The 21,360-nt window shown below is 41.1% G+C and overlaps 1 long non-coding RNA gene across 2 annotated transcripts in view; it reads left to right on the top strand.

Moving 5' to 3' along the window:
• The window catches only part of LOC129736223 (uncharacterized), a 65,223-nt gene that overhangs the window by 35,204 nt on the left and 8,659 nt on the right, over window positions 1-21,360 (top strand). For both annotated transcript variants that reach the window (XR_008732539.1, XR_008732538.1), the window contains exon 2: window positions 18,131-18,217. This is a non-coding gene — a long non-coding RNA (uncharacterized LOC129736223). The remainder of the gene's footprint in view (window positions 1-18,130; window positions 18,218-21,360) is intronic.

Genomic DNA, 21,360 nt, shown 5'->3' with positions numbered 1-21,360 from the left:
AAGATGTTTTATGTCATTCATACTCTTGAAGTTCTCCTGTAAATGTGCTGTGGTGTTATATGATTTTAGGCAGGTTTAAGCTGCCATCTTTGTGCTCTATCGCACACCAGACATCAGGATAAAATTTGCACAAATGATGTTGTGGAATCTAATTGTTTTTTAGGAGCTGAAGCCATGATGTTTGGACCAGCCAATATCTAAAATAAGTCTAGAAGCAGCTCTGTCCTGTGAGTTGAAGTAGGAAACAAGCAACACCAAAGCACAGTCTAAGCAGTGTGAGATTATTGCTAGTGGTTGAAAATAACTGACACATGACAAGTTGTACTGGTGCTAAGTAGTTCAAGTTGGAGCGAATGCGATGATAATGCTAAAACTACTATTGAAGTCAAGAAACTATCAAAAACATCAGTAGTGTTCAGCAGGTAGGGTCTGTGGTCATTAATGAATACATGGGTAGTCAACACAGAAAACTCATACAATTGGGCTTTTTAACTGGATTTGTTTGCATGAATTGTGGTACTGCCAGCTGCAGCAAGTTTTGGTTTCAAAGAACAGTGCGATGACACTCTGGAAGGAAAGGCTACCCTCTTCTGCTCATTAACAAACTTCAAGTGCAGCTCTGGACTTTGAGAACAGGTTTTAATACCAGCGTTCCTGTCTAAGCTCTTTAATCTCTATTCCCTGCCAAAACCAACTAAACACCGAAATCTGTTTGGACAGATGGAAGCAAAGGCTGTCGTTTTATACAGTTTCATACTGTTGATATTCTCAGTATTATCCTTTGACCTGCCTACAAACAGCTCACTTCATCTTTGCTGTTCTTAAATTTCCCTGCTTAAAATTCAGGTTTGTGTGACAGCTCTGAAACCACAAAGTGATTCTAATTCCCTTCCTCCAGCTCTTGCTCAGTGTCACAAACATCCAACACATCTCAAATCTTTCTTTAGAGAAATACTGTTTCTCTGCTTCCTCAGCTCTTTGTGCTACCCCAGGTGACAGTTTAGCTGACAGAATCAAAATTTTCATCACCCATTGACATGTGTTAACTCCTGACTTCCAAGGATGGCTATTCTTCCAGATGCTGCAAAACCAGATGTATAAGTGTGAAATCAGCAGGCTGTAAGAATTGTGCCATATATCCACTGACTCCAAGGTAATGTAAAGAAGGGCTTGCTTGCCTTAGAGGGCTAACTCCTCCTGGGCAGATATTTTCAGGATTATTGGAACAGTGTGGCTTGGGATAGCATCTACTGAATATAGTTGAGCTTGAGTTTATAGGTGTTCATCAGATTAACTACTTCAAGTACTCCTAACAAAGGAGAAGGAGAATGTTGCCTTGATGCATAACAAGGTGGCAGATGAACAGCTTTATTTTTCCCCTTTTTGGGGGTATGTTAATCTTTTTCAGGATGCTCAAGCATCCTGAGGGGTAGCAGGAGCCATGGTCTCTCTGCAGCCTTGTCTAGCCAAAGAAGAGGCAGATTAGAAAAACAGACCTAACAGAAAATTGAGTGAGACATCCAAGTCACTTATGCATGAGAAGATTCCTTCTGGATGCTGAAAGGAGATGCAGAGGTGAGATACTTGATGTCAAGATGAATGTAGAATGCAGGAAAACTGCATTGTTGTGTGAGTAGCATTTGGTAAGCATCAGCTAGACTGAGGAAATAAGTTTGTCTTGGGCATTGAATGGATACACAGAGAGTGATGCAGGCATGGTAGGCAATGATGTTGGCATTTCATTGCACTCATAAGCTTCTCTTACACTCAGTACAGGATGGGATGTCTTAGAGCCCATCTTTTGAGGTAGAGGTGATTTGATCTGTGCTGCAAATTAAAAAAATTAGTATTACAACAGCTGGAGATGAGATTCTTTTTCAGAATTAGAGTTATTGGCTGGGCTGCCCTCTTCAAGCTGCATGGGCAGATGTTGGCCTTATTAATCTCACTACCAGTTGTTCTATAGACAGTGCTATTAAATGCTCTCTAAAGATCATGAGACTTGAGCTATGTATAGATGGAGCAGTGCCCAAATGTGTGCTTCCCTTCCAAGCAGCAGTGGTTACAAACGTGCCTGTTCAAAGAAAAGCATTACATACAGTTTGAAAAATTTGGTATCTTTATTGAAGGGTTGTCACAGACTCAGATGAGGAGATATCCAGGTTCCAAGTTTACACATAAGACATAGTTTCAAAGAAAATCCCAAGATAAGAAAATGAATAATGCTGTTCAAAAGCTGAATGGAGAATGAAGGACTTCTTATGACTGAAGCAACCAAGACTTAGGCACACACCACTGAGTCCCACCACTTGCACTTCCCTTAGTGCTGTTTGCTTCTCACCCAAACATCAGAAGGTGGTCCTGACTTCAGCCACATCACTGCTGCTGGCATTTTACTCAAGCACCAAAACCGCAATATGTGGGCTCCAGTTTGCTCTTTGTCCTGGGCATTAATTCCTCAACATAATTATCAGAATCTTGCTGATATCATGGATCACTGTGTGAACACTGAGATGATTCTTGACTTCTCAATCCTTTGTCGTTCAAGCTGCTTTCTGAGGAGGTGACTTCTACCACTAGTGGAATGCCTCTAAGCATGGAGTCTGCACAAAGTGTGACTTGTATCACTCAAGCATCTGTTTCAACTTTCTAGTTTCAAGTTGAGAATGATGAATATTAAGTGTCACGATCTGTAGTTACTGGGATGTTTCCAGAGTTACTTGTGTCTGCCTTTCTGGAGAGCAAATTAATACATGTCAGCTCCAAGGAGTTCCTATTAGTGACATTTTTTGTAAATGGAACCTATGGTTCTGTTTGTCCGATACGTTTTAAAATTCTTTCGGTTACCAAAGTCATGATTCATAGTCCTGATATCAGTTGCTTCTTATTTCCTGAATAGTGCTGATTTTTTTTCCAATTGCAGTAAAAAACTATAAATATCCACTGCAAGGCTACGTGGCTCAGCATCAGTCTGCTTCATTCTCTTGTTAGTGAGTAAGTTTCTAAAATAGATTAAATACCACCTGTACAGTCTAATTGAGAGAATCTAATGATATGCTTCAGGATCAGAGTTTTGCTAACATTCATGCAGACAATCAAGTCATCTAAATGCTTCCCAGTTTTCTCAGATATCCACAGTGTCTGGAGTCTATGGGTGTTGAACTTGAACATCACCACCCCTGTGATGGGATTTTCTAGGTTGGTGGAGAATGCTCCACACGTAACTCACTGGGTACTTGTCTTGCATGGGAACATCTAGCTGGATCTTTTCAGCGCAGAAACGTTGATTATTGGCACCTCAGGTTGACATCATAAATATAATGTCTTTATTTTTTTAAAAGAACCTGTTTTAAGGCAGAAAACACCATGCTGTGAATGATCCAGCCTTGCCACCAGTTTCCTCCAGTGGTTCCTGCCTCTTGATGCATCACTGCAATGGGAGCACAGCACTCACTTCTCCTATGCTGACATGCTGTTGTGTGCAGGACAAAGTGAAGACTGAGGAATGTCTATAGTCTGGTGATACTGGATCTTCTTGTTGGTTCTTGAACTTTCTAGACTGTTGAATGTGAACAGACCTGGCTTCCCATCAGGTCACTTGGCAGTTCAGTTATGGTGATATTTTTTTCCTACAAATCACTGTTGTAGCTGCTCAAGTCCATGAAACATTTCTGCTGTGTACTTTTTAAGCCCAGACTCATAATTGGGGATGTTTCTCTTCTGGGACCAGATCTTACATAGATCTTACTGGGATGCACTGTCTTCTCAGTCAATATCTGAACTTCTTGTTCTTCAGCTGTTCACACAGAAAGCCTAAAGTGCTTCTGTGACTCTTGTACATACTGTGTTGGCTCAGTCTGTCTCCTGACCTCATGCCCTTCCTCCTCTCACCCTTCTTCACTAGCCAGACTCAAGGACTCTTTAACTGTGTTGTAGTTGATCAGAGTCAGCTAATTGCATGCAAACTCCCTGGCCTCGGCACGTTTATGTGCTCATGCAGGCAAAGGGCTGTTCCCAGTGGGTGGTATGAATGAGGCCACTTTTGGCGGGAGAAGCCTGTTTAGCTGTATGAGCATGAGCTCAGGCCCAGAGAGTTGGTCCTGGCCATAAAGGCTGCCCAGGCTGTTTTTTTTCAAAGTTCAATGTTTCTTTAACCACAGATCTATATAGCAATGTCTTCTGCCTCTGAATGTAGGCAGCAATATCATCTCCTCAGGACTGCCAGGATAGTCTATGGATTTTATGGCTGTCAGACTGTTACTAATGCCAGCTGCAGAATTTTTAACCTTCAAGGTACAAATTATATCTGGAGCTGGGCCCCTGAAACTTTGTTTTTCTGCTTTTGACACCTGCCTTTTTCAGCATTTGAGGAGTGTGCAAATGGCTCTTCACTTGATGGCACTGACCTTCCAACTCAAAATTGTAGTGATTTCTTTTAGGAAACTATCCCAGGGGCCTACTTTTGTGTATTTGAGGAAGTAGCTGCACCTGGGATTGGGGCTGTTGGCATTCATCCAGTCCCATAAGGTCTGCCATCATGTGGTCAGTTGACAAATGCACACACTGGTCAAGGTCTTGCAGGTGGTCAAGGCTAGTGGAAGTGCATCAGTGAGTACTTGTGTGATTATATTAGGAGATGCACAGTACCTGCCAAGTCTTTGGTATTTGAACCATGGTTAGGCTGGTATCTGTGTCTAAGGAGAGGATCTTGTCTTTCTCTTTCTGGTAGAGAGAGGAATTCTTAAAAAGACCTTGATGTGATAAGTGCAGCTGCTATATTAATCTTTCTCAGTGGTCTTCCAAGGGTAATAGGGAGGTAGCCTTTGCAACTGATTTCTTGGTAAGAATGTCATGGGAGATAACAAATGAGATACAGTTCTTGATGATGACCCCAAAGCAGCTGAGGAGCACCTGGCTGGTAGTGTCGCCCAACTTATGTTATATATATTTGGGAAGCCAACACTCTAATTACTCAGCCTTGCCTCACAAACACGCTTATTGCAGGCACGCACAGGTTTCCCTACTCTCCTTTACGAGTCAGTAATGGCATAGCTCAAGAGGGCAAGAGTAGCCCTCATGTCCAGCAGTATAGCATCCTGGGAGATGGTGTGTTAGTGATGAATAGCAGATGTGAGGCTCCTTGATATCCAGAAAGCTGTGGTCCTATTGTTGTTCATTCTGGGTGTATACATTAGTCTGTATATATTAGTCATTCCTGTTGGAAATAGAATGGTGATGGCTCAGGTGAGCTAGTCTGCCACAGCAGTACCATGTACCTGAATGGGCAGCTCGGGTCCTTAACCTGGAGTAAACTTACAATCTGTGGAGCAATTCTTGTGATCCCATACGCAGGAAAAATCCAGGCCCACAAACTGGGGAGAGAAGATGTCAGAGGCTCTCTGACAGGAGTACAAGGAGCAGATGCAGTGGATGTAGAGCTATCAAGACAAGTCTGTGCAGATGTCATTGCACAGAGTGCTGCACAAAGGTAAGAACCATCCCTAAGGCATCTGTTTCTGTGATAGGAGCAGGCAAATGGTGCACACGTGCGTGTGTTGTACTAAGGAAGTGTGCAGGTGAGAAGGTGACACCTAAGGTTGCAGAAAGGATACTAAGCGCTGCAAGTGCAGCGTGGACATGATAGAATAGATGTGGTTTGTATTGTGCTGTTTGGGCTGCAAGAAAGACACTGGTCCCCAGGGGAGATGATTGTGGCTGTGTAGATGTAACCTAAGGTAACTGGAAACCAGTTTTTGGTACCTAACCACATACAGCTTAAATATATACATCTAAAGTGTTAAAAACATTATTAAAAGCCATGTGTGAAGAATGTCTATTTTAGATCAGGTTTCTACAAAGTGTTGCCTTTTACCTCTGGTCAGCGTAGTGTTCTTCCAAACCAAAAAAACTTTGTATATAATATGCATACATCATTATATATCCACTCAGCCATGTGTTATGAGCCTGGGAGGCCAACTCACCTGTAGCCATCACCATTCTTCTTCTGATGGGAATACATAATGTATGTGTGTAGGATGAACAGTGTGAACAAATATATAAATAGATAAATATAAAAAATATGTACAGAGACAGAAACCACACTAACAAGAAACACTGATGAAATTTGTTCGGTAGGAGATCTTTTTTATCTCTAATAATCTATTTACGTCATACTTTTTACGTAAAATCTACGTTAACAAACCCAGTAAACTGGGCCTACTTTAATGGCTATTAGGTGGTAATTAGTCTCTTTTGGGGAACAATTAGAGCTCCTCCTAGTGTCTTTGGAGTAATACCATAGAGGAGCTGTAGCAATTACACTCAAAATATCTCGCAATTTTCACAGAAATAAAAAGTAATTAACAGCTTGCCTTAGTGTTCTCATTATCTAAGTTCAGAACTGTTTCAGGGCTAGGATTTTAATTGGAAAATGATTGGAAAGCTTTCCCTTTAGAACTATTCCTTTTTTATTTGTATCTCTCTCTCTTATATAAACAGATTTTAGAGTACTTGTTTGTGATCCCACTGCTGGGAAAAACAATTACGTCTTTGCTTTATTAAAGCCAGAGAGAGACAACTAGGAGAGCTGCAAAAACCTGTACCTTTTCATGATGAGACTGTTTAAAATTATCCATCAGCATTTATAATTATTTTCTGTTTATCTTATATATTCAAAGCAAGTGTATACTATAGAGGATACTAGTCAGTTAATTGTAGTTAGAACCTAAGCTTTGTATTCCATTAAATCAAAATTCTCCTAGCCTACTTTATTTTGTACTAGTTATTTTTCTAACTCTGAACTCTAAAGCAAAATTTTACTATACTGAAGACTTACAAATGCTAAGTAGTACTTTTGTAATAGCATAACATTAATATTTACCATAATCTTTATAAATGTAAGTATACTAAAATTTTACATGATGTAGTTGAAGCATGATTCCAAGTTCAGTTTGGGAAGTTTCACTTCTTCCTTGTGAAACTAGGGGACAGGCTGATACTGACTTTGCCCATTTAAAAGCCACACCGCTGCCAAGAGGCAGCAGCAATTGCTTTTGGTCTGATGCAAAATCATGTTTTGGTGAGGTAACATTGTGAGCTTAAAGCTAGTGAAATTCTTGATGTTTGTCAGCTGAACAGTTCTTGAGCTTAATAAAAAAAACCCCAGCATTGCGCTGGGTACTTTGGCTGACAATGTGCTAGAACTATCCAGCTTTGGGAAACTGGGGTGTTTTGGCAATTGAAATCAATAGAAAGAAGAAAAAACTTGGAAAATGTTTATTTTCTTGGAAGAGTTGACTATGGTTTTATGTCCTTGTAGGTGCAAATTGAGAATGTCTAGATAGTTAAATTTATTGCTTAAAAATTTTCACTGTGAATTCATCATCTTGAGCCACACTTTTCTACTGTCCCATGTTTTTGTGAGAGCAGTTGTAAAAAACACACAATATTTTAATCCTTGAGATAACAGAGGATCCAGGGCTCTTGAGAAGCCAGTGGATTCATTCAGACAACAGCAGATCACAGGAATGAGTGAAGTACCAGCTGTCAAGATGCAGCATCTGACTTTCATATTTCAGCATGTTATAAAATTGGTCTCACAGACCATTTTTGGGTGGTTTCTGCATTGCAAGGACTGTGCTTATGGCACTGAAGCAGGCAACCTGTTTTCAGAGCCCATTACCTTTCTTGCTGCTGAAGAAGCACTGCACCTACCTAGAAGCATTTTAGGTTGCTATAATAAAATGCTGCTTACCTAGGAAGATAAAGAATGGGAATTTAAGCTTTAACCTTTGAATGATATCTCCCTTTCACCCCTTGAGAGTCACTGAATCCCCCCTAGCCTTTGAAAGGAGCCCAAAGTTGACCAGGATTACACAATCCTGGAACTGAACTCGGTGAGAAGAGGAAGCATCTACTTTGCAAGTTACTTCAGGGATGGCATATTAAAAGTGTTTGTCTCTGAGATGTGTCTGTCTGATGGTAGTGTTCAGGGCTATGTATGCCAAAGTAGGATTCCTTTACTTGCCAAACTAATCTGCAATGAAAGAGCAGATTTATCGTAGATAAGAGTGGACTGTCTGATAGGCAAGAGGTTTTGTTTCTTAAGCTGATTTCACCAGGACAGTGAAGGAAACTTAATAATAAGAAAATATTCCTCTAAATATTATGATTTACAGTATTTTCAGATCTCCTGTACTTTTTTCTGAGGAAGAGTAAAAGATTTTCTGTTGGAAAAGTAGTTCTTTCTTTTGGAAAGTAGTTCTGGTTTTTTTCATCATTTTTTTTTAAAAAAAAGAAAAATGAAAGCAGAAGTCCTCCTCAGTTGTGGCAAAGTCATTTGTTGCAAGAGCTGACCTATGAATTATACTGCAGAATGGGTTGAACTCTACTGAATTCATATAGCTGGGGACTCCAACCCAGACATGCTTTCAATTGCAAGTGGAGTGTCTTGGTGTTGGGAGGGTTAAAATAACACTAATTCTGCAGCCTGTCTATACTGGGCATTGCAGAACATACTGTCAGCTTCTCCCCTACTGTCCCATTAATGGAAGGTGGCTCTCTGTTTGTAAGAGAAGCTCTTAATCTCAAATCAGAAGTAGACAGGTCAAGTCCTGGTACACATCTACACAATTTGCACCAACACAAAACTAAGAATTCCAGGTGATAGTTTTTAATCTATGGTTCCTTAAATTAATTTGTCCTTTTCCAGTTGTGAAATTACCTACCGGCCAAGCCTTATTTGTCCTGTTATAGTTAAAAAACAGGTTTTAATGTGATGTAGAGCACAAAATGTACTACCTTAGCAATGAGCTGATGAAAGCATCTTTATCATTACCAATTCCGATATTTGCATAGAAGTTATCATTCAGTTTGGGTGAGTGAACTGAAACATTTCTGAACTTGACATGGACATAATTCTTGTAAGTTGTCATTTGGCTTGCATCAACAATCACAGTTGAAATTGGAACCATGTATCTCAGACATTGAATTTCTGTATCTGTTGAATCTAAAGCTGCTACTATTCTGAATATTTTTACAGCCTTTCTGTTTGAATTGTGGTTGAATGCTGACCGTTGTAAAAGCAACCACTTCCAAGTAGATATAAATCCAATATTCCTAAATTAGGATATCTGCTTGGCATGCCCCTATTCACATTTGTTCAGGACTTTTTCTGTCTCCTTAACGGTTCAAACTTTCTGACTATTGCCACTTGAGATGTTTCTGGTGAATCTGTTTTCAGGTGTGACTTTTGATTGAGTGAATGGAAATAAATTAAAAGATCAACCTTCTGCCGTGAAACACTCCAGTACTTGTGGACACGTTACATAAGTCATGTTGAGAATGATGGGTTAAGTATTAAAAGGAAAGCTACACTTTTCTGTTTGAGGTGTTTTGCTGTCAGCTTAAGGTCTGGTTCAGGCATATTCAAAGTACTGTGTAAATATAAAATGATCCGATTAATAGAAGGTTAGTACCAAGAAACCTTGTGGAATGTGAAGCACTTAGTGGGTTGGCCTCATGCTAGCAAACAAAACATATTTGGAAAGCACATGGAGCTCCATATTAAGGTGAACCAGACTGTCACACCAAGCATTGCTCTGTCAGGACTTGGATCCACCTTTTGTTTCACGTACTATGAAATTTTCCTCATGTTCTGTTCAGACAAATCAAATGTAGAGTTTTCCTTCTGACACCGAGTTTAAAGGAGAAAACCGTACTTCTTTAGTAGATACCATGTTTAACCTCCATAGTTCCAAGTAGGTCTGATAGCAACTAAGCACACTTTCTTCCAGGACTGATTAACAGTCACTTCAAAGCTGGGTTTGCAGATGTGGCCACCATAGTAACAATAGAAAACAACTTCTTCAGTAATAACTAATAATATAGGTAATTTGGGTGAACTTCCTGGGCAGTTTGAAATAAATGGTAAGATTGGATTAAGGATCTGGGTTCTGTTTCCTTACATTTTGAAAGATTAACTTTCCTTTGTCTCTATTAACTTTTATGTCATGTGTGGTTTATGATATTTATAAAAATTAGTGTTTGATAAACGTTACCAGGGAGTGCAATGCAAATTCAGTTCAACATAAAATATATTTATAATATATTAAAACGTTTATAAACATATTTCTGTGACCTTAAATTCAGTTAAAAAGTGAGACAAGCCTCTGAGCACAAACGAGATTCATTAGAGCATGAGCTGTCCTTATAAACTTGCAAATATGGTTGCATTAGGCTAGGCTAACCACTGCTGAGGCAAATGAGCACCAGACTTGGAATACTAAAAGTAGCTTCTGGCCGTAGCCAGCACTTCAGCCAGGGAGCAATGTAGTGGGAAGAGGGCTGTGAAAAAGCATCATGACAGGATCAGATGGAAAGGAAAAAGTGAAGTGGCTTCTGTAGTGGTAGACACAACTTAGTTATTTGGGGTTGACAGGCCTGGGACCTATTGCTAAGAAGGCTGAAAAAGGAGAAACAACTACTAAAAATAGGAATAAGAGAAAGAATTTAAAAATAAATAAACGCAAAACAATCGCTGCTGGATGATGGACTTGTGGAAGAACAATTGCATGGCATAGAACTAAGAATGTAAGGTTCACCTTATGGTTTAATTCTGAGCTGAAAGCCCAGAAGGAGTAAACTTGGTGGAAGATCATGTCAGCCACTTGCTTATACTTAAACAAAAGAGGTCAAAGAGAAACTGATGCAGCGAGCTGAGATGGGGCGAGGGCAGTGCCAGGGAGTGTATTTCAGCTGATTCTGCTACAGTATGTTTTACAGCGGGATTAACATCTTTTTCATCACTGATTTGTCTTGAGCAGAGTAGGCAACCCTGGATGTCATCTTAGTCTGTTTTACTTGTTTTATAGATTAATTTTCTTGATGTAACAATTCTTAAAACTGTGGAGTTTAAGAAAGCCACAAGCAACTATTTGAGGATTTGCTATCTGCCCTATTACAGTATTTTGTCAGGTACTGAAAAAACCAAAAGGTAGTGTTTTGTGAAACAACCCTGAATACAAATGCTGTTGTGTACATACTGTATACATCACTGGCCCCTGGCTGGTTAGCAAGGTTAGTGTTGTAAGCATTGTAGTAGTGTTGGCATTATATTTGGGAAGACCTAAGACTACCGGAAGAGCCAAAGTGCACAGGGAAAAGCTGTATTTCTGTGTTATTTTTTTATATAGTTTTTTTGTTATCTTTATTTGAACTAAGTAAGAGAAAATTGAAATTGGGCCCAATTTTCTGACTATACCACTAAGCAGCATGCTTTATTCTGTTTCAAAGTATGAAGACTTTGAGACTCGTGTTTTAGTGACCTCCCCAGCCTCCAGCACGCTGCACAAGTCAAATACGTAATTCTCCCCCTAATCCTGCTCTTTGCTGAGCTTGTGCCCCAGTCATTTTTGTGGTTTTCTTCGTAGAATCCCTGAAGTTGGCTGTTAGGGGCTTATTCCTCTTCAAGTTATGAACATCTCTGTACCTTGCTCAAGGTCTGCACCAGCAAAGGCTCTGCCTGTTTATTGGATGCTGTGTAGGAAGATGCTGTTGAAGACTGATGGAAATCTCATGGACATGTCATTAGGTTTCCAAGAATGCAAGAAATGTCCTATGAGGCCAGACCAGTCCCTGATGTTGGCAATCAAAAGTGCTCTTCAGGAAGAACACAGAAATCTAGTTGCTTTCTGTGTCCATTCTACTTGTACTCCTCTAATATCCCCATTCATGGTGCAAGAGGTATTAGGGGGGAAAGTCCTGGTCTGTTCCTTCAGTATCTGTTTATGGACCTGTTGCTCATGAACCTGCTTGAACCTTTTGCTTCTGCAGGTCCCTGTGGCAACAGATTCCACAGGTTCACTACAACCCATGTAAAAAAGCAGTTTATATATTTTAGACTCATACCCTGCTATTTTCAATGAGTGATCTATAGTTCTGGTATTTGAAAGGTTTGGTGGATAAGTTGTGCATTTTACTTTTACTATGCTTTGTGATTTTGTAAGCTTTGTTTGTATGCCCCCTCAGCATTTTTAGTTCTCCTTGCAAGGCATCATTCTAGTTGCCCTTCTGTGTTCCTTCCCTGTCTCCACTATTTCCTTCCTGAGATGGGGAGAGTGAGGCTGAGGTGAGAGCTCAGCAAGGTTTTGCACAGAGGCAGAACAGTGCCCTGTGTCTTGCTTTACTGCCCTTCTGGGTACGGGAGACAAACTGCAGCATTGGTGTGCAAACGCCTGTCCCAGCCATTTTCCTTTTGCATCTTCCTGATCGTGAGGCCATGTCTAGATGGCACTCCCTGGAAGCACAATAAGCACAGGCTCCTGAAATGCCCAGGGGGTGATTCTGACCCTGGTGTGTGAATTTTCCTTTTGGAGAAAGCTGCTAATCGGGTTTATTCCTGCCAGCTGGAGGCTGACCACCCTTCCCCATGGGATGGTTAGTGACCAGGACGATCCCCCATTGGTTATGGTTAGTACAGTCACACGGATGTGGGGAAAGACTCCTCAGAAACCTGTTTGTGGTGGCTGTTGCCTGGTGGCTGCTCACACTGCTGGGTAAGGAGGGAAATTTCTCATTTCTGGCAATGAAGATCTGACTGCACATCAACTCCCACCATTTATTTTGATTTCGACATTTTCTTTCATGAAGTGTTTAATTCCTTTGCATCACAGGCTGTTTTCCACATTACCAATTCACTTTAATACCAATTTCTTTTGAAACTGTCAGATTTTGAGAAGTAACTAGTAAGACTGTAATAGTATATGTGAGCAGAAACTGAAACCTAACGATACTCAGTCATTTCTGCAAGATTTTGATTAACATTTATCTACAAATAGCTATGGGTATTTTATTTAGAAAAGCATCTTATTCCCAGAGCCACAGTACTGCAAAGCTAGAACATGCTTCTTAGTGGGGCTCATAAGGCATCCCTGAGTCTCCTCGTCCCAAATGGTTCTCTGTGTTCTTTCTCTCCCACTCCCTGCCATGATCCAATTCTGTTCATGTTAAAGGCATGGAGGCAGGTGCTGAGAATGGTCCTTTCCAAATCGGGAAACAGGCTGAGGTATCAGCTGTGGAAAGGCCTGTGCTGCTTTTTAGTTAGTAGTTATTTGAAAAGTTATTGTTTCATTGTGGGCATAGCTGTTGTGAAATTTCAACCTATGCAAATGTAATAGAAGAAGAAGGTATGAATGCATCTTAAAATGCACTGTTTTGTTTCCAGTTTCTTTTGAGGATAAACACTCAGAAACCATGCCTGTACTGGGCCCCATGTGGTACCTCTGTGACTTCGATACCTGCCTCTTCTTGAATATCAAGCTCCCAAGAATGTTTCCTGGGCCCCTCTTTGCCATCTTTAACAGGAATGTACTAAAATATCGGCTGCTACCAGATGCTGAGTTTTGCCGCATTTTGTTCCTACCTAAGAGGCATTCATCGTGCTGGTGCCAAAGAAGCTGCTGGCTCTATGGGATTTTGGAAAGTCAGCTCCAAGTTAACTTGTGAATTCTTTGGTCTTCAGTTCCTTGGAGAAATAAAAAGCTGACACCTCTTTCTCTGAGCTTCTGTTGCACAGTCAAGCCAAAGGTCAGGTTGGGGTACTTGTGTGATACTGAAGTAGAGCTCTTGCAGGTACTGGTTAGCTAAAAGAGGGCTATCAGCCACTAGGGACTGCACAAATGAGCATGGACTAAATCTGCAGCAACTGACAGTATAACAATAAAACAGCAAAAATTGAAGGCAAGTAAGTGTCCTGGTCTCCAGCACCTGCATCCTTGCAGAACAGGTACTTCCACTTCATCCCTATGCCTAATGATCAGCTTAGACTACACCACTTCTTTGAAACTGCAGAGTATTTTCTCCCAGTGGCTTCATGGACTTCAGGCACATTTGCACACCTTGCAGAGAAGCAGAAGTTTGTCTGTGGCTGGTCAGAGTACAGCCCCCTGTTACCAACAGCTTTAATGGTCCTGCCTGGGTTTAATGATCCTGGAAGGGGTTCCAGTTTTGGTCTCCAGCTTGGCTGTTCCTCCAGAAGTGCACAGTGATGACTATGCTTACAGGGGTAGGAACACCTGAATACAGCATGTATTGGAGAGGTGAGAAGGCTTTCTCTGTTGCCTTCCATGTGGTGGTAGAGAAAGATGTCCCTTGAGGAAGAAAAGTCGGTTATTCTTACCCACATACGTGTGTACACCTGGATGGGGTGATTTCCATCCATAAGGTAGTTCCTTTATGGAGCATGTATGCTGGGGTGTACTGGGAGGATAGCACTTATGTTAGCATTCTTCAGATCACTTACCCTTGTTTGCACAGACATTTCCAACCCCATATCAAACCCAGCCTTTGCTTTCATAGTGTCCCTTCCACAGAAATGCTCATATTATACAGGAAATGGCAAAAGACCAGGCAGTACTGGGTCTTGGAAGATGTACTGCAAAGAAGCATGCAGGAGCACCCATCGGGAGACCCAGGCCCTGGCATGAAGGTGCCTGGCTGGTGTACTGCATGTGTCACCAAAAATGCCTCCGTGGGACATTTGCCTGTAGATCAACCACTGGCTCCTGTAAGATCTTCATGGGATCTCCCTCTCTCACTAGCAGCCCTCCTGGGTTCCCAGGAGGCTGGGACATAAGACACTTGCACCTTATTGCCTCTATTTCTCAGGGCTTCCAGTATTCAAGAGATGAGGCAATTGGAAGGCAATATACTATCCTGGAGTGAAATGGGTAATACATATCTTGTGTGGCACACTTAAAAGCAAGCAATCTTTGCAAGGTTTTCTTATTGGTATTTTCTCCCTTGAAGAAAAATATTACATTGAAAATGGGAGAAGAAACATGGCTTTTTTTCTGTACCTGATCTTTCTCTTCATGTAGGTCATTATTCACAAACTGCAGATATGTTACTTGGGAGCCTGTTTTTCTTCCTGAGGCATTTTTGTAGCTATGTGATGTGAGCAGTGTTTGTGTCTGTCAGCCCCATGCAGAAGGTGGAAACATCTACAAAGGCACAAGGAAGCATCTGGATGCATGGTAGGTGTTGGGTCTACGCCTGAGGCTGACAAGGACTAACTGCCACTAAAAGCTGCCTCAAAGAAGTTGAGTAATGTTAAGAAACATGTCAACCGTAAATTCAGCAAAGTGCTAGCTCTGAATAGCTGGAAAGAATGCAAACCAGGCAGAGGGTGTTACTCTGAAATCACCTTTTCTGAGATGTTTGATAAACCACCCTTGAAAGTAGTGAGTTAGAAATTACCTGGTATAAAAGAGATTGAAGAACAACAGGTCATCCTACAAGAGTCCGATGATTTGAAATAGATTCTTCGACTTGTCTGCAAGAGCCAGATCTCTCTGTCTTCTGAGCACATGGTAAAGCCTCCTTTAGGAAGTTAGGAAGAGGATTTATGTACCGTGAAGGTGCTTTTGTTTGTACTCTGTGGGTAGAGTTCTCTGGTGTCTGAATGTTTGTTACCAGGGAGTCTTTGCTAAAGTGCTGGCTGGACAGAAGGATAATCCTAGTGACTTTAGTGTAAATGTAATGCTTTAAATCTTCAAACACTAGATGTTTTAAACCATTTATTAAGGAAGGTGGAGGAAGGGGAGTGAAGGTGGCAAGACTGCAAATCAGCAACAGATTTAAGTTCTAAGGGCTGTTGCTGCCTTTTCTTTAAGAAGCCCTCATAACTCTTCAGTTTATAAAAGGGTTTTCATGTCCAGCAGGGGAAATGCGCTGGGCTCCAGGAGTCTTTTCTGTGTCATGCAGAATTCTGATCAGCATTTGAGGAACTATAAGATTTTAACTGCTATTTCCATGCTCTCTCTTTCAGTCCTCATAATAATTTTAGCAACTGCACAGGAACGCTCCATTTCACACAGGCGCTCAGCATCCCTTGTTCCCAGCTTACCAGCCACAGCAGCTGTATTGAATGAGGTCAAGGAAAACAATACTGTGTGGAAGAGGTCTTCTTTAAGGCAAAAGTTATAGATTATAGGTGTAGCATGGTTTTTTTACCCTCAAAGCCAAGCCAAACCTAGAAATAGGTCATAAGTCTGTTGTCTGCCTGCCCTTGGGCATTATTTTGAGCTGTCTTACTTCTAGCTCCTGGAAGCAGTCGGAGCTCCATGCTGAGCTGCTGTGCTCAGCCAGCATGCTAGTTTTGAAGGCAGTCAGTTGTGATGGTAGAGGTTCAAGGCTTCAAATCTTAGTGCTGATTCCTGGTAACAAAAATGTTGCCTCTGAACTTAGTTGGTTCTTTTTTACTCTTTTCCTTAAAAATAACTGTTTTAAATGGTGAAGTGAGGCACACGAGAAAGATTTACAGTCAGGTATCTCCCATTGGGCATGATGGTGCAACATTCAATGTCGTGAGCACACTCTTTTTTTTCAATAGGACATTCAAACTGCTGGGTAGATGCTCAAGAATAGTCATGTAGGGCTGGGTGATCCTCATGGTTTTTCTACTTTACTTCACAGTTAAATAATGTTCTTTTAAAAGTTTGTTATAGGCACATACCTATCCACAACTTCTTGGCTATACTGACTTTCAACATGTTTTCAGTGCCTTAATTCCTATATGTCATCTTCAGCTAGAGGTGTAAATACTGGAGAAACATCTATACGTGAAGAAATGTGTCCACGTGTACTGATTGAAAGCTGCGTCATTGCCCATGATTAAAGCCAGAAAAAAATAAGAAGCTGTAAAATAAATCTGAATATGAAATTTAAGGAGTACGATCCCCTCAGCTTTGAAGGTGATTGATTGATGTTGTATAAATGCTTACATGTGGGAATGAGAAGTGACAAACGTCTCAATGTTTTAGACAAAAGCATAATAGCTTGCAGGTGAGGTTTCCAGCTGGAAGCTGCAATCTGGTAGAAGGGGATTTCCACATATGAGGTAAATTTGCTGGCATGCCTGCACTGTCTAGGGACTTTGAGTTCAGGCAGCTTTCTAAAAAATTATTTTATTCCATCCTTTGTAGAAGTCCTTTGATTGCTCTGTGCAAGGAAGCCTGGAAGAGCAGAGTTGTCTCTTCTGGCATTTGGCTGTGAGTTCTGTAACTAAGAATGCTTGGTTTACCCACCACACCTGTACGTGGCTTGCATAACCGTCCATGACTTGAAAGTCTCAGGCCATTGTATTCCAAATTCCTTATATGTAAATAACATTTCAGAATTCCATGGCATTTCTTTTAGCTAATTATGTCACCTGACACTTCCCATTCTTCATATATTGCAATTTTAAATATGCTTTTAATGCTTTATCATTCTATAGTATTCTATAAATTCCAGAAGCCAGCATATGCTAGGTTAGTTTTCTTTTTAAAGTCAAAATCTCCATAAGGCATGGACAGATGTTGATCTCAAAATAGCAGCTGTAGCGCCACATTCTTCTATTGAACCAAGAAGCAAATTGTTGAGGATTAGTAGTACTTCAGTGTCAACATTATTAGACATAAAGAGTGTTACCTTTTACAGTCAAAACTTCATAACCACTTTTCTTTGAATTGGTGTTTTCCAAGCCTTGGATGCAATGGATGACAGCACGCAGGATCTATAGCCATTTCCACATTCAAAACCTCTTATGAAACAGTTTCTAGAACTTAGCTGATAAAACTGCTGACACACTTCCGTGTTTGTTTTAGTAGCCTGGGATGCTGGAGGATAATTAGATTTATATTTGGCCTGCAGCATTTTGTTCAGGCAAAGCTGATCCCAAAAGACTGACTTACATTGAGACATTGTCTTGTTTAACACCAAAGTAGTGGTACATTTAAAACCACTGGTCAAGTGAATTTCATTGATAGGTTTTTTGACCAATAGATAGGTTCAGACACCAGATCATAACAGCAAGAATGCATTCAGGTCACCCTAGAAAACTTTCGTCATCTGACTTCAGTTAGGGAAAGCTGAAATTGTCCTAGCACATGTTGGAACTAAAGGAATATGCCTTTGAATTATAAAAACTGTCTCTGCTTTACTTGCCACTTTCTCCTCTCTCAGTCCTGGCACTTTGAGTCCCGTCTGGGATGCTTGAGTAGTTCTTTTTCCAGCTAGGTTTGGTGATATATGACAAGTGGGGCATAAAACATGCCAGTTACACATCTCATTTTGTACTTTTTATTGTCAGGCCCTTGAGCACACTCCCACATCCCGAGCTGTCTGCCTGTGCTAAAGATCGGTGCTGACATGGTACTTCTGCATAACCTTGGTTCAGGTTAGTTGTGTTTAGGTGTGTTGTGTGGGAAAGCTGTGCGAAACAGCTCCTTCACTCTGGAGCTGCATTTCAGCTCAGACCCCTGCCCTTGTTTGTGCCTGAGCTCTGTTGCAGCCATGTCCATTTACCCTGACCATCTGCACCTGACCTCTTGGCATAACCTTGGGTCTGCATTATTATGAACATTTCTGGGCATCAGCAACTCTTGGCTGCTCTGGATACTGCCTCACTGATCCTGATCCTGACTCTAATCTGCTGACTCGATTTTCCTACTTAAGCTTGGACCTGCCTTATTGCCATGGACTTGCCTAGTGGATGTGCAGAAACTATGGACCCTTGGCTGACCGTAGTTACTGTCACTCAACCTGCTTTACTCATCTTGCTCAAGTACTGTGGGACGGCACCCTTGGCAATAATGTTACTGCCTCTGCCTGCCTTGCTGTCCTTCTCTGGTCCCATCTCCCCCTCCCTAAGTACTTGTTGCTGTAGTTTTGCTCCTAGTGTAAGAGTAATGCCTTCATTTCTAATATTCTTTGGTGAATGCCTACTTTCTTGTAATGCAATATATTTTTTGGCACATTATTGTATCCAAGTGTATTTCTGAACATTTACAAGCTTCGCTGAAAAGTCCAGAGATATTTCTGGCTGGATAGCATGTATGAGCAAATCTGAACCTTTAAATATTTATACATATAAGTAGAATCCCTTGAAGCCACAGTGACTTCGTGGTTGAATTTTTTTAGCTTCGTTCCCCAAGATAAAATCATGTTGCAGAACACATCTGCTGTGGCAGTTTGCTGTTGCAAGACCACTGCTTACAACAGATGTAGACCATGCTACTATGCCACTGTTTTACTGCATTTCATCAAGCATGGACATTTTGGGGACACAACAATACTCACGTCTCAATAAAAAGGAATTAATAAGTTATTCTCCTGGCACAGGAAATTTTGAGGACCAACTGTTACCATCTTGAGGCATGGCTTACTAGTAGAGGATAGCTTATATCGCGTATATGAAGTTGCAGCGTGTTGAGTGGCTTACACCAAGTGCAAGAAAATGCAAGGCCATAAGGCAAACAACGATGCAGATGCACTACTAAATATTCAGGGATTCAGTGGTACCTGGGCTACCTGTTGAACGTGGCTGCATTAGTGTGATGTTCAGCACTAAATTAATAAACCCTCTGTCTGAATGACAAATTAGCCCACAGAGCAGAGCTCTGTGCTCAGGTGGCTAGGTGTACCCTAGTTCAGAGATATATGCTTGAAGCTGCAGCATGCAGTGCAGACATACTCTCACTTCTTCAGGTGCCAGCCACAGTTAAAGCTGTTCAGTGCTTCCCATCGGAAATAAGACACAGTTATATAGCTTTCTTAGACTGCAGTTTGTCATTTGTCTCAGGATGGATTTTTCCTGAAAATGTCAGTAAATTTTTCCAAAGGGTAAATGATGGAAAAAACATGTTGATTTGACCATGTCATTAACCAAATGCCCAATTCTTACTATTTTGGGACTGAGAAACCCAGCTATGTCTTTGCTTTGGACTCAGGAGATGATGATTGCTGAGTAGAAAAAAAGGTCTTTAAATCAGCTCTTAATTTTGGAACTTGGAGAGAGACATTAAAACCTTCCAGGGGGAAAAATGGTTGAGAAAAAGAATTCAATAGAGACTTGTGAGAGATTCTCAGCTGCTCAGAAGATGAACCTGATGTGAGTATGCCCCAGTCTGGAAAGTTGGGTCTCAAGCAGGCATTTGTGTTGTTCCTGAGCAACAGGTTTGCTTTGGTGCTTTTCATAAGCTGACTTGTTTTCTCAGAAGGTTGATCAAAGTCTCTCTAGAATGGAAAGTTCATCCTTTTCACTAATGAAGACATCTTAAATCAATGGTCCAACTCATCAAGGCAACCCATTAGAAAATAAAACTAGAATAGGGTGTTGGTTCTTAATGTTGCATCAGAAAGGAAGAGTGAACAGAGGTTCCCAGAGAATAGCAGTGTAATTATGCGGGAGTATCAGCACCTAGAAGTATCATCCAGAAGAGTTCCAGCTGGACACCTAATGTAATAGGGAATAGAAGCAGGTCCCATCCCAGGGTACCAGTCCCAAATATCTTGGTCCTGGGTCTAATGAATGGTGATCCTAGGCAGCATCAGGAAGAGGCTGACAGTGGCAGCTTTTATGGCCACAGACAACATTGCTCATTTGCAGTTGCCCCTGCTACAACAAATCAATGGTTTATTTTAAAAGGTTTATTTTCTTTTATTAGTAATTCTTTTTGTCGGGGATCTGTCCTCATTTCGGCTGGGATAGAGTTAGTTTTCTCCTTAGCAGCTGGTACAGTGCTGTGCTTTGGGTTTAGCATGAGAATAATGTTGATAACACGCTGATGTTTTAGTTGTTGCTAAGTAGTGCTTACCCTGCGTCAAGGACTTTGCAGTTTCCCGTGCTCTGCTGGTGAGGAGGTGCGCAAGAAGCCAGGAGGGAGCACAGCCAGGACGGCTGGCCCGAACTAGCTAAAGGGATATTCCATACCATAGAACGTCATGCCCAGTATATAAACTGGGGGGAGCTGGCTGGGGGTGGGGGGCAATCACTGCTCAGGGACTGACTGGGCATCGGTCAGCCGGTGGTGAGCAGTTGTATTGTGCATCACTTGCTTTTTTCCCTTGGGTTTTATTCCTCTTTCTCCCTCTCCTCTTTATCTTTATTATTATATTTATTGTTATATTTATTGTTATATTTATTATTATATTTATTATCATCATCATCATCTTCCTATTATTAATTTTAAATATATATACACAAATATAATAATAATTAATTAAACTGATCTTATCTCAGCCCATGGGTTTTACCTTTTTCTGATTCTCTTCCCCATTCCACTGGGCTGGTGAGTGAGCAGGTGGCTGTGTGGTACTTAGTTGCTGTCTGAGCTCAAACCATGACGGGTTCTCACACATCTAGGAGGACCCTCTCATCTCCTCTCGTACCCTGAGTCTCAGATACTTTCTTTGATCTGTGTTCATGAACCCTGTTTCCCAACAGTTAGGTGAATTTGATGACTAAAAATGATTTTTTTTTGTCTTTTCACATAACTCCCAAATAACTGGTGCAGCAATTTCAAGTGACAAGCACTGATG

This window comes from Falco cherrug, chromosome 5 (assembly GCF_023634085.1).
Source record: "Falco cherrug isolate bFalChe1 chromosome 5, bFalChe1.pri, whole genome shotgun sequence".
Classification (NCBI taxonomy): Eukaryota; Metazoa; Chordata; class Aves; order Falconiformes; family Falconidae; genus Falco; species Falco cherrug.
This window is presented reverse-complemented; position numbering and strand designations above follow the sequence as displayed.